Source organism: Strix aluco, chromosome 19, assembly GCF_031877795.1.
Source record: "Strix aluco isolate bStrAlu1 chromosome 19, bStrAlu1.hap1, whole genome shotgun sequence".
Classification (NCBI taxonomy): Eukaryota; Metazoa; Chordata; class Aves; order Strigiformes; family Strigidae; genus Strix; species Strix aluco.
The window spans coordinates 13888586-13904985 of record NC_133949.1 but is presented as its reverse complement, the minus strand read 5'-3'; the positions used below and the strand labels follow the sequence as shown (position 1 = coordinate 13904985).

The 16400-nt window shown below is 36.8% G+C and overlaps 1 protein-coding gene across 18 annotated transcripts in view; it reads left to right on the top strand.

Annotated features, from left to right (window-relative positions):
- The window catches only part of BCAS3 (BCAS3 microtubule associated cell migration factor), a 372112-nt gene that overhangs the window by 31849 nt on the left and 323863 nt on the right, over nucleotides 1–16400 (top strand). The gene's annotated exons all lie outside the window — the stretch shown is intronic.

Here is a 16400-nt window from a genome sequence, read left to right as displayed (position 1 = left end):
TTTTTGTTTTATTTTAGATTACTAAGAAAAAAATGGTTTTGAGAGTGATTGCAAATCTGCCCTTCGATAGATGATATAGGTAACAAGAAAGCTAACAAAATAGAAGTGACCATGCCAGGAAGAAAAAAAAAGTTTGTGTAGGTGCAGAGAAAGGGGGAAGGGGACAGAGAAGGTGGAGATGAGTAATTGCTGTGTTTTAGATACGAAACCATTTCTCCTGAGTACAGAACGTTTTAAATACTTTAAACTTTAGTACCTACCTTTCCTCAACTGCCAAGTTTCCTGATGACTCAAGTGTTTACCCCATCGTGCTTAATTCTGAGTTTGATTCTACTTTGATTCTACTCTAAAGATTTTTTTCTTTTGTTTTTCTTTTTGTTTTCCTTATTAGTTAAGCAGTTTATCATACATAGAGGACAAAATTCTTGTAATGAACTGCATACCAGTCTAGCTAAAGGGTTGTATCAGTACAACTGTGGCCTTACAGCAGGGTGGGCTTTAGACCATAGTTCTGTGATTCACTGACTAGCAGCAGAGACAACTTAAAATTCCTACTCACCTCGTCTGCTTGTGCTGCTGCTTTCTGCATCCCTGGGCTGTGTCACTTCAGCTGGTTGTAGAACCGTACAGGAAAGGAGATGACAGAAATAATCCAAGTAAAAAATAGTGCTCCAATTTTATTTTTTAATGATACGGATTATTTGAGTCACCAGGTTTACGAACAATTGCATGCAAAATTACAAGGTGCAACTGAGAATGTAGTCAATCGTAGCATGAAGGTGGGAATAAGCCCAGGGGATGGAATTTCTTACGTTAGCTTTGCTGCTAAAGCTGGTTAGCCATGAACTGTGGTCTCACTCGCTTGCTATAATGCTTTATTCTGTCTTCTGTTGTCCATCCCTCTTAACAGAGCAAAACAAAGAAGTTAGAAATTCACTAAGTGATTTGTCCCACAGCCACAATGGGACATTGGATAGCAATATTTCATCTTCTGGATAGCAATATTTCATGGATAGTTGTCTGGATAGCAATATTTCTGGATAGCAATATTTCATCTTCTGTTAATGAATCATTCAGCAGGAGATGGGGAAAAAAATCTTGGAAGATCTTGAAGTGCAACCCAGATCTCGAAGTCATCCTTACCAAAAGTATTTCACACCTTGGTGCGCTCGTCCAAATAGCCAAATGTAAATGCATAAAAGATAGGAATTTGGCCAAAATCTTTTGTAGGCATGTATGGTAATCAGGTAACTATACAAGTATAGCTAATTGAGAGATCAGTTATAGAAGATTAAAAAGTAAGAGATTGAGGCCAGTAGACTTTCCAACCCTTCTACATTATGGAGAGTCAAGGACCTCAGCCAGTAACCTGCAGCCAGCCCGCAGCATGTGTTAGGTTTCTAGCATATATTTTTAGAAAGACATACTAATTTAATGACGTCAAGTGATGGAAAATTTTGGATGACTTGAAGAATGGGATGGAGGGCATTTAAGGGCATGAGAAGCAAGAGGTAATATTTTTTAATCATGGGAGGAGAAAGGAAATAAGGGCAAGTTAAAGACGGAGGAGTAGTTGGAGCAAACAAAATGTATAACTTGGGCTAGCCAGCATTTTTTTCCCCTGCTGATCAGTTTACAAGGCAAATCAATTGGCAGCAGATTTTCGGGAAGCATGCTTTATTAACGTGGCTACTGTAGATTAAAACCTACTAACCTTAGCACAAGTTTAACTTGGGAATGTGTTTATGGAAGTGTTAAGGTTTAGGTAGAAAGCAGCTTTACATGAGTAAGAATAGAAACAAAGTGTTAATATTTTCTCACATGAGTATTTTAAAATCACATGACTCCATTCCTTATCTGGCAAAGTAACTAGTTAATGCTAAAATTCAGTGTCCAGTTCTAAGTGTCTGCAGCTTTAATGTTTAAAATTAGCTAGCTGTGAAATGATTTGTCAGAAACAAACAGCAAAGCTTTCTGGAAGGATCACCCAAGAGAAGGCAATCAGCTATGATGAATGAAGTTCTTGTTCACAGTTCTCACACTGCTCAGAGTTAACTCTCCCCAGAATATTTTTACTGGAATGCCGCTGCAAATGCAGTGGTTATGCCGTGGGCTCACCTGGCCAAGCCAGAGACCGAATCGTGCAATTGAGTGTGTGAAGGGTGTATCCACTCAAGATAAAATACAGCATGTTTTTTTCAAATCACACATAAAAATGGGTTGGACAGATGGTTATGATTTTCAATTGTATTGGACACCATGAAATAGATTTCCTGAGGTTCATTAAATATTTGTGGTCTTTTATTGAAGACTATGCAAAATTTGGTCATATTTTTTCTCTCCAGCCTTATTTTTTGAAGACTGTCGAGGATGTGTAAGTTTAAATTTCTAGAGAGCAAATGTAATTTAACTGGTTTTGTTGTAAAAAGTATGGCAGAACCTTTTAAGTTGGGTAAAGCACTCTCGTTTCTGTTATCTTTGAGGGATTGAGTCCCAAAGGCTCTTGTACTGTTGAAAACTGTAAAGCATCATTAACTGCAGCGGGCTGTCCTATCAACTGCCTTGCAAAGACTTCGTTCCGTTCTAGCGGATGAAAAACAAAAACATTGTCCTCTCTGGTTATTGTAGGAAAAATCAGTTTAGTCTTAACAGGTTGTGTGGTAGCTTTTAAGATTCTGAGACACCACCCCTGAATAAAGCAGTTTAAATTCCTTTTAGTGATGTTGGATTTGATTGTTATGTTATGGGCTAAAGATAGCAACGGTCTTCATCTTAAAAAGAGCTCTTCAGATCCCAGAATTTTTTCTTGTAACTTGTTTCTATAATTAATGTACTTCAACTATTTTTGCAATGTTGAAGTAATGTCTACTGGTAATTCTGTGAATTTTCTCACAGATTAAAATGCTAGGAGATGCAGATTTAATGGAATAAGGTAGTGTTTCATTTGTAAATACTGAGGGTAGGAAAGTTCTGGTGTTCTTCTGATATACCAAATGTTTGTCTGAGTGAACTATAGTAAGAAATAACCTTTGAACTATAATAAACTGTTAATCTTGGATCAAAACTGGAAGGAAGAAAATGAGTATTTAGGGTCAAACTTTGACCAGTTGGTGAGAACTATGGGTAGTTTTGACCTCCTAAAGCTTTGATTTATTAAGCTGTAAAAAGATAAACCTTTTCTCAGCGATCCTGGGGATAGCGTGGAGGTTTGGGAGAGCAAATTTCCGAGCTGAGGCATAGTTTCATTTTACTGCTGTTCCAACCCCCCGTGCGTGAAATGGTACGGGGAGGAGATGGAGGGAAGGAAGTAGCTGTTTGCTAAATGCACAGCCAGATAAAACCAGCTGGAGCACATACCTTCCTTGAGTAACTTGTCAAAAGAAGCACTACAGGGAAAAGATAATGCACAGCACCATTACAGGCAAAGCTGCTGGTTCCAGGGCCACTTTAAATTCCACTTTAAATTATTAAATACTGTAAACGCTATAAAGTTAATTAGAAGAGGAACAAACTCTACAAAGATAAATGTGTTTTCAATATGTTTCTCAGGGAGGGTACAGTAGAAACCAGTGAATGAGAGGAAATTTATTTCTGGCAGCACTCTAGACATGGAACTGTGGTTGAACTTTTTACCCTAATTACGTCCCCGCTAATGCCTGCAGCGGTCTGGAATCAAAGTGGCCCTTCAGGCCCTGGAAAGTCTCTGATGTGGCGAGCGTTTGTTGTGTGATGAGGGTTACTTAAGAAAAAACGGAATATTGTGACAGGATTTTTCAAAATTTCTCAGTTACCACCCACCTCACTTGTTGCCTACAAAAATAGAGTAATTGTTTGCATCTGTGTGTTTTTTTCTGTCTTAGAAATAACTGTTATAAATCAATGTGACATAGACCCAGAGAACAACTGAGGATTATATTTTCTTTTCGTATATGTTTGAGGGTTATTTCTGTGTTATATACTGTAAGAAGGATTTAAAGTACATTGCAAAATAGTTAGAAATTTCAGGATGATTTAAGTTCTCTTTTTCTGTGGATACTAACGCAGTCAGATACTGAGTTCTCAATCAATTCTAAGAAATGCTATTTAATATGTTTTTTCCTAAATAATAGCTGTCACTTCATCCTCGTAGTTGGAGCAGCTAATTGCAAACTATATTAACTTAGAGCCCTCTGTATTGTTACACAATTGCTGCCACTTGAGTAATTCACTACAACTTGACAGTATTTGAGCTTTGCATTTGTTACTAAATGCCATTTTCTCTTTTGCAGTGGTCTCTCTGGAGTCCTTCTTGTCCTTTTTCTTTTCTTTCTTTCAATAATATTTAATGTGCAGAGGAAGCGTCAAAGGAGTTTAAGCTCAAGCATTCATGTATGGATTAGATTCTTTTAAATCTCTGAAGTATGGAAAAAGACAATTAAAACACAATAAGTGGAATCCATTAAAAAAAACCCTGATATAATTACTCTTTTTCTTATGACCTGTTTTTTGAAGTAGAATGAATATATTTTGGTAGCTTTAAAGTTTTAAGTTTACAAATAATTTAAAATGTATAACACAGTAATTTTTTCTTCAGTAACACAAAATAGAGATTTCGAAGGCTCCTTCTTTGTGCAAAAGCTGTAAGGCATGCTCTTAAAAAAAATCTTGCTTAATCCCATCTTTAAATTCTGTTTAGGTAATATATTCAGAATATCACCTGAGGAGACCCATTATTACACTTTTGGATGGTTGCTCACAAACTTGTTTTTAAAATTAGTCGTGATTTAAATTATTAATAGAATATTTGTACAGTATAATGATCTCATTTTACAGATGCCATATTAATAGCACTAAAAGTTGTAACCAGTTCTGCCTGCACAATTTGCAGGCCTGTATCTCCCATTTCAGCATCTGCTGTATTAGGTGACTGTCTCTGTGGTGAGAAGGCAGTATTTCCGTGTGCCTTTCCTTAGCAATTGTAATACCTCCTGGAAATATCAGCCACATTTAACTATGAAATTCCTCCAAATTTTATGAAGATTGGTGCAGTAAAGGAAGTGGCTATATCGGTGGCTTTGCTGAGAGAAAGGCTATAATGTAAGCTAATGCTCTTTTGGATGTTAAGCGATTCACATAGGATCTCGACCTTAAGGCCAGTTTAAAGAAAAGCAGGCTATTTGTTTTGCTATTCACAGGACTCCTTCTTCAGAGTAATTATTTTCAGGTACTATTTCATAAGTTCAAACCAGCTTTCAATGAGTTCAGTTACAGTGAAAATTCTGCAAGTCTGTAAAACATGGTCTGTTATGTCAAGTCATAAAGTAAATTGAGTAAGACGTAAGAACGTGTAATTAATGGGCACTTGTGAAAATTTTGGCCTACCTGATGTGACCAGAACCTCATAGAGGCTTTGCTGTTCACGGCACTTTTCAAGTGCTTTAACCATAAGATCTAAGCTTATCTCTGCTCAACTTCAGTCATATGCACTCTAAAACCTTCTAATTCTTTCTTGGAAGTGGGATTGTTTTCAAGCTTCTCAAAAATCGTAATTTGAGCCATATACTAGCATATAAACAACTAAGGTTTAGAAGACACATAAGCAACTGAAAGATGTCTTATAATGATTGCTGTTATGCCATTTGAGGCAGAGGCTACTTACTACAGAGGTGATGAAGTGTTGCACAATCCCAGTAGTTTCTGCTGATGTTGTTAATAACACCAATGGCAAACCTATTTTAGATAAAACAGGCTGGTACAAGGTTTCGTGTTCAATGTTGAATCCAAAAAGTGGTTTTGCACGGGGGTTGGGATGGCAGGCGGGCAGGCGTGGAGCTGCTTGCTTAATTTGGCCTTTGGTGGTGGTGATTACATGTGAGATAAGAAGATGCCAATAGGCCTGTCAGAGCCATGAATCATAAGGTAAGGCACAGAAAAGAGAAAATAAATCTGAAATCTAAAGAAATTTCCTACAAGAATCAACAGGATAAAATATTTGGTCCTTCATAATAGTTTTGCCAAGCTAACAGTTGCAGGTAAAGACACCTTTTAAATATTGATTATTGAGTATTCCTTGGCACAGAAGCTGGGACCTTTAACATACACAGATTGCAGAGGAACGTGACACTCACAGTAGCTGAGCAAAGATTTGGTCTGTGTTTTTGAAGAAGCTTTGTAGTGCACTTCAGAAGGAGTTCTGTTGACTCTCAGATTGCTTTTGGCTTTTGGTAGCTTGTTAAATGTAACAAATAATGCCTCATATATACAGTTAATGTACATATGCTGCAGTAATCAACTGCTATCTATATTATGCTATCTTCTGATATGCCATTGATCAGAAAGTACTGTCAATAAAAACCACCTCAGAATAAAGCCAAAAAAGTTTGGTATTGATTTGGAGTTTATACATATTGGCAGTTTATAAAATCTAGGGCTAGCTGTGGCTGTAAGTGGCTCCACAAAATGCTGTTTGGGTTCTACACGTGCTTGGTGAAATTTGGCTGGAGCTGAGATATTTCAGCATCAACTTGCTGTCAATGTTGCGCTCCCAAAAACCTGATATTTTTCTATTAAGCTGTGACATGTGACTGTCTTTTGATATGCAAAAAGTTTCTACATTTTTTTGTTTTGGTCCATCTTGTGTGATCTTGAAGATCAGTCTAGCATTTGTTACAATACAAATTACATGCATTTATTTCAGTGGTGAATTCTGCTTTATGTGACAGAAAGAAGGAGGACAAGACAACTCTTAAATTTATTTCATTCTGTATTTTTTGAGGAAACACATTACCAGATTGTAAGCTTAATGAGTTGATCATAGAAATGTTAACCTTTGACAGAGGTATGACAAATGCAGTTGTATTCTACTCAGAAGTTAATCTTTGCTTCTGCTCTCCAAGATTTGCAGAAATTTTTCCAGTTAAGCATATGTTCACAGAATGATTAAGGACAACCAGTGCAGGTTCGTAACTTTTATACAAAAGGACAGTTTGGTTACGCACAAGAATAAAATCTAGTCCAGAATATACCAGAAAAAATGCTTCTGATCTGGAAAGTGGAGCTCCAGATGTACTTTTCCTCAGTGATAGTATGGTCAAGTAAGCCTTGTAGATAAACAAATCTCTTGAGATGCCGCTAATCTTCCTATATTAACTAACTGGAAATATGATGGGACAGCTATGTTTTGTAACATGTGGTATGTCTCAGTGAAGTGGAAAGTGTGTCACACTCTAGTCTCTCTGCAAAAGCATGCCACAGCTGAAAAGCCAGCTTGTGCTATATTTTACACTTCAGCGACAGGCATGCCACATGCCGTGGGATGAAGCAGTGTGATACAACATGCTGTGGTACATAAAGGTAGGTTGCAGGCTGTTGTATGGCTTTCTTTAGCTGCATGTATTTCGAAATTTAAAACAAAAACCCAACAAATCTAGCAAGTCTCTTCTGATGAGTGAGGATGAGTAACATTGTTATGGGCAGAAAACAGTAACACAAACATGTTACGTACTGCTGGTAATGCAGAACGTGGGAAGAGCCATCTGCTGCCAAACCTGAAGAGTAATTTGGAGGTTGCTAAGCATTTTGATATTTTTAAGGATTCCCCTTCCCTTTTACTTTTCGCTTTGAACTGATGCTTCTGTTCTTGTAGTATCTGTTACGGTAATACCAATATGTGGATAAAACCTAGTCTTAAATTTTCTTTTTCTTGTTGATGTATGACACAGTCTGACACCTTGACTACAGATAGGAAGCAAAGGAGCTATTGATTTAATTGCACAAAAGTGAACATAATTGTTGTCGAATGTACTCAGAACTGAAAAAATCCGTGACCTCCATTGGTTCAAAACATCTGTTCCAGGATTCTCAAGAAAATCTGTATTTTCAGATTCTTCCCTCATACAGCCCCAAGAGTGGAAACAACTTTTCATTCTATGTTCAGTCAGGGGTTTTGCCTGTTGTATGAACTGTGCTGTGTGGTTGAGAGTAACCCCGTTGTATCAGCAATGGCATCTGAGTGTTCGCCCAAAGTTGCAGATGATGATAATGTGTAAAACTGGTGAATTTACCTGTATTGCCCATTAGCAGGTTGGCTTTTTACTACATCGAAATTAATGTTTTGATCTTCATTTATTTAGTGTAGAGCTCTCTCAGTGACTGGATCTTTTCCTGCATAATGGGCATTTTGCTGCATCTTTTCTGCTGACAGAGCTGTGCTAAACTTTAGGAACTAGGCGGATTTTTGTTGTGGAGGCTGCAGTGGAGGAGTCTGTTTCTGTCAGTGTCCAGCTACTCACAAGTTTAGTCTTTGATGATGTTCAAACCCTATAGTGGAAATAGCTTGTCTTCACCCATGGTTAAGTATGAGTCCGTACAGGAAGGGATGGCAGGAATCCGTGTATCTGTATTTTTATTCATTGTACAAGAAAAACATCATAAAGTTACATGAGTAAATAGCCTGAAAATGCTTGAACGTGAACTTCAGAGTAATGGGTACTCAATTCAGATAACTGTATTGTATCACCTATAAACACTTGATACACTTTATATTTTTTGATGAGAGGATTAATGCTCTTTGTCTACAGAAACATGTCTTAAACATAATTATACCTGTTTTGATCTTTCAGTTTTAAGTAAAATGTTAGGAACAATTAATTAATCTTTATACTAGTTTGGGTCTTTAAATGAATGTGCAAAGCATATTTATAGAGTGGTAGATCTCCCTGCAGCCATCAGTCTGTTTTTAATGTTTTCTTCATTTGTTTGAAAAAAAAAACCAACCCAAAACAACCAAAAAAACAGCTTTAAGTATCTTTTATGTAGACACCCATTTTATATTAAAGCTTTGTTCCTATCTCTCTCTTTTCCCACATTTATCTCTTAGTAGTGTAAATTTAGGTGTATTGCACTTTTAGATTAAACTCAGAACGGTTTAAAATCTGGTATATGCTTCCTATTTTATTTTAGAAGCTTATTTCTTTGGTGATAATTTTTATGTATTCTGATCTCTTTAAAGAAACAGATGCAGTGTATTATGCTATTAGCGGAGTAGCATGTAGGAAAGCTATATTAATTTCCAAATGAATTTGCTGATAATAGATTTTTTTGGTTTTTTTCTATTCTCATATGTGATCATTTTGTACTTCTCACCAAGATGTAACATTCTTAAATATTTTTAAGGGAAAACTTTCTCTATATTGCTTGTAAGTAAGGACTTCTTTTGACACCTTTTAAAAAGAAACAGCAACATCTGGAACTCTACAGTTTAACATAATGGCCGATTTGGCCCATAGTACCTTGCTCTGAGCATTTGAAATGTGTCTATTCTCAGATGTAAACTTTAAAAATGGGCTGGCAACTGTTTTTCACAGGCATGAGACTTCTGTATTGTCTGCTAAAGTTACGATGTCCCGCCTGGTGATGAGTCAGTATTAAATACTGCATTCCAACATCTTGCTGCATTATTAATGCAACACAGTCCCCCCCCTTTTTTCTTTTTCCCCCTACCACCTATGTTCTTCCTCTAGTGCTTTTTGAGTAGTAAAGCTTTTGAATTAGGACTTTTTTGCTGTGTGTTTTTGTGAAGTGTCTTGTATGTTCATGGCACTGTGATAAATGCTATCGCTGGTGCGTGTGTGTAGTATGTCCATTATGCTCCATTGTTGGGGCGAGTGGATGCACTTGATCTCCTGGAGGGCAGTGCTGGCCTTCCCCTTACAAGCAGCACTTGACAGCTGATTCATGGGCTGGTAATTAGACCAGCTTCACAGGAGTCTGTATAGCCAACACTCTCCACAGCAAATATCCCCCTGTGAACTGATAAATAAGGATAAAACAGTGGGGAAGAAGCCAGCTTGGAAGCCAACAGAACATAGGCTGTTTTGGTTTGTTTTTGTTTTTTAAAATTAAAAAACGGATCTGATGGAAGAAACTGAGGCTTGTAGTCTTTTGTAATAGAACAGAGACTGAAATATGTGTAGACAGAGAACAACTTATTTTTTCTCTTCAATATCAGTGAATTCCCAATATGAAGTTAATTCGTTCCCTTACGTAGCCCCCTATGGAGAATATAGCAATTCCCTGGCATGAAACTGTCTTTTTATTAAAAGTTCTTAAATCTCAACCACAGGTACGCTGTTGCGAATGTTTTCCTAAAGGTATGTATTTTTTACCATAGCTCTTTAATTAAATTGAGAAAAAGTTAATAGATTATAAAAATAGATGTGATTTCCCTTGTAAAGAACAACATGTGCAGGACTGGGTAGAACATTTAAAACCACTTATGAATGGTAACATATACAGGAGGATAGACATGAAGAATAAGGCAAAGAATTTACTTGCTTTAGAATAAGCTTATTTTAATGTGTATTATCATTGAGTATTCTTTGAACAGTGTTACAAAGCTTGTAATCATATGGCAATGTAATTTATTTAGTTACAAGTTTTGCCTTTTAATGAAGTTTAGCTTCTTTAAGAATCTCTTCTGCTAAAGACAAAATGGACATAACTTTGGCTTAAATAAATACAACATAACAGGGTTGCTTAACACATTTCTCTTCTATAATTTATAGAAATAATTTATACCTGGGCAGCTAGTTGTGATGATACAGGTTTACCTGTAAGCGGGAGAGGTTTATACAGCACCACACCGTGCAGTAAAAGAGAGTTATTTTCACCTGAGGATGGGGATTTATGTCACTGCAGAGACAGACAAACAAGATACTGATGGTTTTCCTGCCGTGCTTTACAACCTTCAGGACCAGCAGACCACTGTTAAGCCTCAGGTTCTCTCACAGACCGCGACCTGAGTTATGCACGGAGACAGGAACCAGTCCTTCCTGAGTCGGTCCTGGCTCGCTTTAACAGTTAGACTCTACAGTGCGAAGAAATGCCTTGCTTATGAAATTACAGAGACAAAATACTGCTAACCTTGAAATCAAAAAAGTAGAAGGAGAAATGATTAACACAGTTGTTAAACATTAGCATTGGTAAGATGTCGGGATCAACGCTTTAGGTACTGTTTTGATCTTTTTCAAGATTTTCATCAAAAGACTTTGAAAGGAGCGGTACTTCTATTCCCAGTTCTTTGCATCTTTGTTCTGCCTACCTGATATAATGTTGCACAGGAGCTGATGTATGTTAGTTCACCTTTATCTATTTTCTCTGCTCAGAAAATTAGTGGTTAACCTGCGTATTGTACACACAGATGGCTATACTGCTTTGTGTCTAGTGGTCATTTTGGCACAATCACACAAGTCCCATCTTTTTTCTTTCCACACACAAGCAAACAATGTGGTTTTCTTTTGGTATGTCTTTTCTTGGTATTCAGGCTGAGACTTGTAGTTTTCCTGTAACAAAATGGTTTCTGCAGACTTGACTTTCTGAAAATATTTTTGTTACATACCTGTGAGACTATGAAGGTGCTGAGGTAAGAGGATAAGATGGAACTTTTTTACTAGACCGATATATTTGATCAGAATATTTGAGGAAGATGCAAGAGTGAAGTTTGTATCTCTTGGTATTTAACACAAATATTTTAGTGTTGTATTGAATAATTTCCTCTTGTATTTAAAGGATTAGATGTAGTAACATGTGTCTAAGATCAGTACAGGTTTTTCTTATTTAGAAATAAGTGCTTCCATACTTTTTGCAATTTGTGGTACACTTAAAATGTCTCTGCTGCTTTGTGTTTCACTTCTACACACGCATTTTTGGGAAGTGTCACTTTCTTAGAAATCTTACTCTGCTTTTCCTGATTTTGAATGAATCTGTTAAGTGCCATGAATGAAAGTAAGAAAATTACTTACAGAGTTGGGTTTTCAAGCTTTTATTGTGAAAAGCTGGGATGCAGAGAGCCAGGGAGTTTCAGAGGACTAGATGGTGAAAGTCTTCATGAAAGCTTTTTCTGCAAAGGTGTTTAAGGAATAAACAATGCAGTCCTTGAAATGATTTTTTTTAAGTTTTCATTCTGGTGTGCATCCTTCAGAAAGGTGAGAATACTGCAATACTGAAGGGAGCTCAGAGGAGGACTACAAATAGGTGCTAGAGCTGGAAAACAAACCTTTAAGGCAATTTAAGGCTTGAAAGTCTTTTTCACTTCAGTGCAGATTAGTTAGTGACTGGATTGCTTTGAGTGGTTACTGACTTATGCAAAAGATAACTGAATGCATGAGCTTTTTTTGTGTTCTTGACAGAGACATAAAAGCTGAAAAGCAGAATATGTACAAATTCTTTCTTGCAATGAAAAGTAATTTCATAAAAATAAAATTATCTGAATGTTGGAAAAATTCACCATAAAAATAGAGGACTCATTGTTGCTTGAAGTATTTTAAGACCAGATTAGGTTGCTTGGTAAAAAATAATTTCTTTGAGCTTCTGGGACATTCTGTGCATGGCCTGGAAAGAGAAGATGGATGATCCTTCTAGTATTGAAATCTGTTAATCTGAGCAAACCTTCTTCAGGAGCCTTGAGGAGAACAGAATTGCCTTTGTGGTCTCAGCATGCTAATAATATTAGTACAAAGATCATAATCAAATCTCAAACTTCATCTTTCCGTGTAAAGGTTGAGGAAGGAATTTTTCCAATATACAATTAATTAACTCTGTACTGGTTTGGTTTTGCTTTTCTTCCCCTTCTCTGAAGCATCAGAGTGGCCACAGCTAGAACAGGTTACTGGATAATCTTAACCACTGCACTGCTATTTAGAAACTTCCACTTGTGTCACTGTCAGGGTCCTCCTCATTCCTGTATGGAAATAGCTTTTTCTTTACTTACTGTTAGATCTGATGCTTTATAGAGTAGTAATTTTTAAAAAAATCTTGCTGGAGTAGCTTGCTGTACAGATCATTTGGGCATACCTTGTCCGGCCAGTTCCTTGGACTTGCTGTCACTTTTCTCTCTCCTGGTTTCTGGCTGTGAGATGCTGCCCAGTGCCAGGCTGAGCTGCTTTTAAAGCATTTGAGCTAGGTGTAAGAATAGATATGTAGGTGAAACTTAATGGCCTGCATTAGACCGGAAATCTAGGTGATGTAATGGTCCCTTCTGACAGGACGATGAAATAAGCTGTCTTTTGTAAAGTACATTTTGAAGCTATATTCCATTTAAGGCACGCGACAACTTTAATATTTACAGAAACATCTAGGGGTTTTTTTATTTTTTAAAAAAATCCCACAGGTTGTTAAATCTGTGCCTAGTAAGAGATGATTGTGCCATTAGTTTATTTGAGTAAGATCTCAGTATATAAGTTTTAATATTTTTACCTCTTCCTAAAGGCACTTCTTAAAGTAATTAAAACTAAGGCTGTTTCCTATGTTGGGTCTGCTGGCCTTGAAAAAAAGATTATTGCAAATTGCATACAAACAAATAAAGCATCTCAAGAGGAATACAGTAGAAAAGTGAGGAGAGGTACCAGTGCGACCATAGTAGAATGAAAAAGTAAGTCTGGGAACATACAGTGTAGTAACATATGTACGCTAATGGTTACGTTTTTTAGAAACAGTGAAAGGTTATGTTTTTGAAAACTAAATTGTACTTCAGAATAGACTAATAAAACCAGTCACCTGGCCTCGTTTTGAAACATGAAATGAAAACAGAGCTTTTTTTTCTTGTGAAAAAAACCTTTAAAGATAACAGACAAATCATGACAGGATAATTGTCTGCTTGTTTTTTAATTCATCATTTTGATTTTATGTAAACTAATGGTAACTATATGACTACATGATAAAAGTCAAATTGCTTTTGGCTGGAAGTACATGACCCGCTGTCTGAAGCTGGTTTATTGACAGGTGTTAAATTTACTGATCTGCAAAACGTGTGCTAGAAGGCTTGAAGCTTCTTAGGTTTAAATGTTGTTAGCCTTTCCCAGGGAATGTAACTCCCATTTGTGGATTTGTCACTTTTTTCTATCAGTGGGTACTCATGTGCGTAAGGAAAGTAAGGTTTGGCCTCCAAGGTATGGAAGAAGCATTTTCTAGCTGCTAGGAAGCAGCGTTCTCTAGCTGCTGCAGTAACAAATACCGTTTTAGGCTTTAACAAAATAAATCAGTCCGCTATATTTAGCAAGACATTTTCTGTAATTTTTTGTTACATCTGGGTTTTTTGTATCTAGCTTCGGAAGGGAATGGACACTGTTCTGCTGAGGTCAGAGATTATATTAGGCTGCTCCTGTATGCTGCCCAGTAACTCCTACAGTTTCACAGCCCAAGGGCATCAAATCCAAATATGGATTTGTTGAATGTTGTTTAAATAACTTGCCAGGTAATACCTGGCAGTATCAAAACTGGAATAATGATTAAATGAAAGTTAGATCAAGTATGCTGATGTGTGGAAGTTTTTTTAGGCTTTTTTTCATTATAGAAAACTCTTTATGTTGCCCTGCACATTAAGAAGGTCAATACATGATGGAAGAAGAAATCTTTTATAATTTCCACACTAAAAGAAAAAAAGAGAACAAAAGGGATCATTACTTCTGAAAAACCTGCTGCTAATATGTGCAATATTTGTCCTGAGTAAATAGAGAAAGAAACTGCCATGAAAGGGTACAGAACAAGGCAGATGTAATGTAATTCTTCATGTAATTAGAGAAGGATGGAGCTCATTGTAATGCAGTTTCAGCAGGCGAGAGGGACATGCAGCATACTGCCGAGTGGCACCTTAGACGAGGATCAATTTATACATAACAGCTGGAAATAAGCATTGCCCTTGTTCCGCCACGTGAAGTAAAGTTACCAAAAGGAGTCTCTGGGTAGAGAATGCTGTAGGGCTTGTCCGCAGACAGTTACGTCGTCTTTGCTAAAGGACGTCAGGGCATAACAACTGAATCAACAGATGCTGAACTTAACTAATCTTTAGAACAGCTCTTTGTGACAAGCTTTGATAGGCTATTTCTAATACTGACATTGCTTAGAATCCCTGTAGTGTTGTGTTCTTGAGAAGTGATAGTTTCTTCTATATTTCTTAGATCAGTCTATGTAACCTCTTCACGGGATCTCATAATTTGTTACAATTTCACCTCTTCCTAAAGTTTTCATTCATTGTGTCATTTTAATACATTGACACATTGGTTGTTAATAGTAATTAATTGACTGTTTCCCAAAATAAATTTGCAGAGCCTGTATAAAAGAGTATAGGTGATAGAAAATATTTTTACTGTAACTATGACCTGTATTACCGTACACTTTCCCTTAAGGAAGGTCGTACCTATTATTTTAGCTATTTTCTTGCTATCTAATAATCTGTTATGATGCCATAACTTCTGTCATTGTTCCCAAGTGACATCATGGTGTATCTCACCACGCTTAACGTTGTATACATGTAGAGCAAAAGTAGGTGGATGGAGATGCTTCCCTTGATCTCTTTTTTCTAAAGATTCTAGCTCTGTCTTTTATGAAGGTAGTATAAAATACACGATGATGCACTATGTTGGCCAAACAGCTTCCATCCTGACGTGATTTTTTTAAATGCCACAATTAACTGGAAAATGCCTTACATAAAGAATGCCTTACAAAGACCTGGTGGGCAGCTTTTTCAGCAAAAGCTCTATTTCAATTTTATGCCTCTCAAACATTATTTTTTTTTTTTCCTTCTGGGCTCATGAGTCCATTCTGTAATTGATGTTCAATCTCCCTTTGAGTGGGGTGTTGTTCATCCCGTGGCAGAGTGGGGAGAGGCAGCAGGGAGGAAAGTAAACACTTGTGAGCAGGCAGAGTAAAAATCTTTATAGGCACAGAAAATTTTGGCCTCGTGTTGTTTCCATCAGTCTTCTCCTTTTTTTATATATAAAAAGTGTGTGTGTTTTGTACAGTATATTTGTCTCTGTGTGCAAACATTTTACACAGAGCTTTTATAAACTGTGTGACTCATAGCTAGCAAATCTGTGAAGAGGTGATAGTTATGTCGTGATGCATAAGCACAGATGTAGTCAAGTGCCAGCTGTACAAGGCATCTGTTATTTTTCTTCTATTCCTGCGCTGCAACAGTCAAATAGAAGAAGATACAAGAAACTGAGTGGATTTGTATATTTATTAATACCAACATTTTGAAGTTGTTGGTGAATTGGTGTCCATTACTTTTAAAGAAGTTGATATCTCTGCACTGAGCAGCTATTTTAACAATCGGGATACATAATGAAAATTTGTCAGTCTGTGGGAGTAATTTGCAAGAATTTTATTTGTGACAGACTTAATGTTATTACCAGACTACAAAACCCAGTGTTTTCACACTCCTATCTTAATCTCTCCCCTTTGCATAATCATTACTGGTACACTTGAAATGTGATCAGAGCCCTTCTCATCAATGAGACATACATGAACCTGCAGTCCTTCAGTTTATCAGAAGAAAAGCTGCTTAGCCAGAAGTCTCTTTGCTTTATTTTCTCCTTAAACAAGGCTAGGATAGGTCATCTACTAATGTATTTCAGGCATATTTA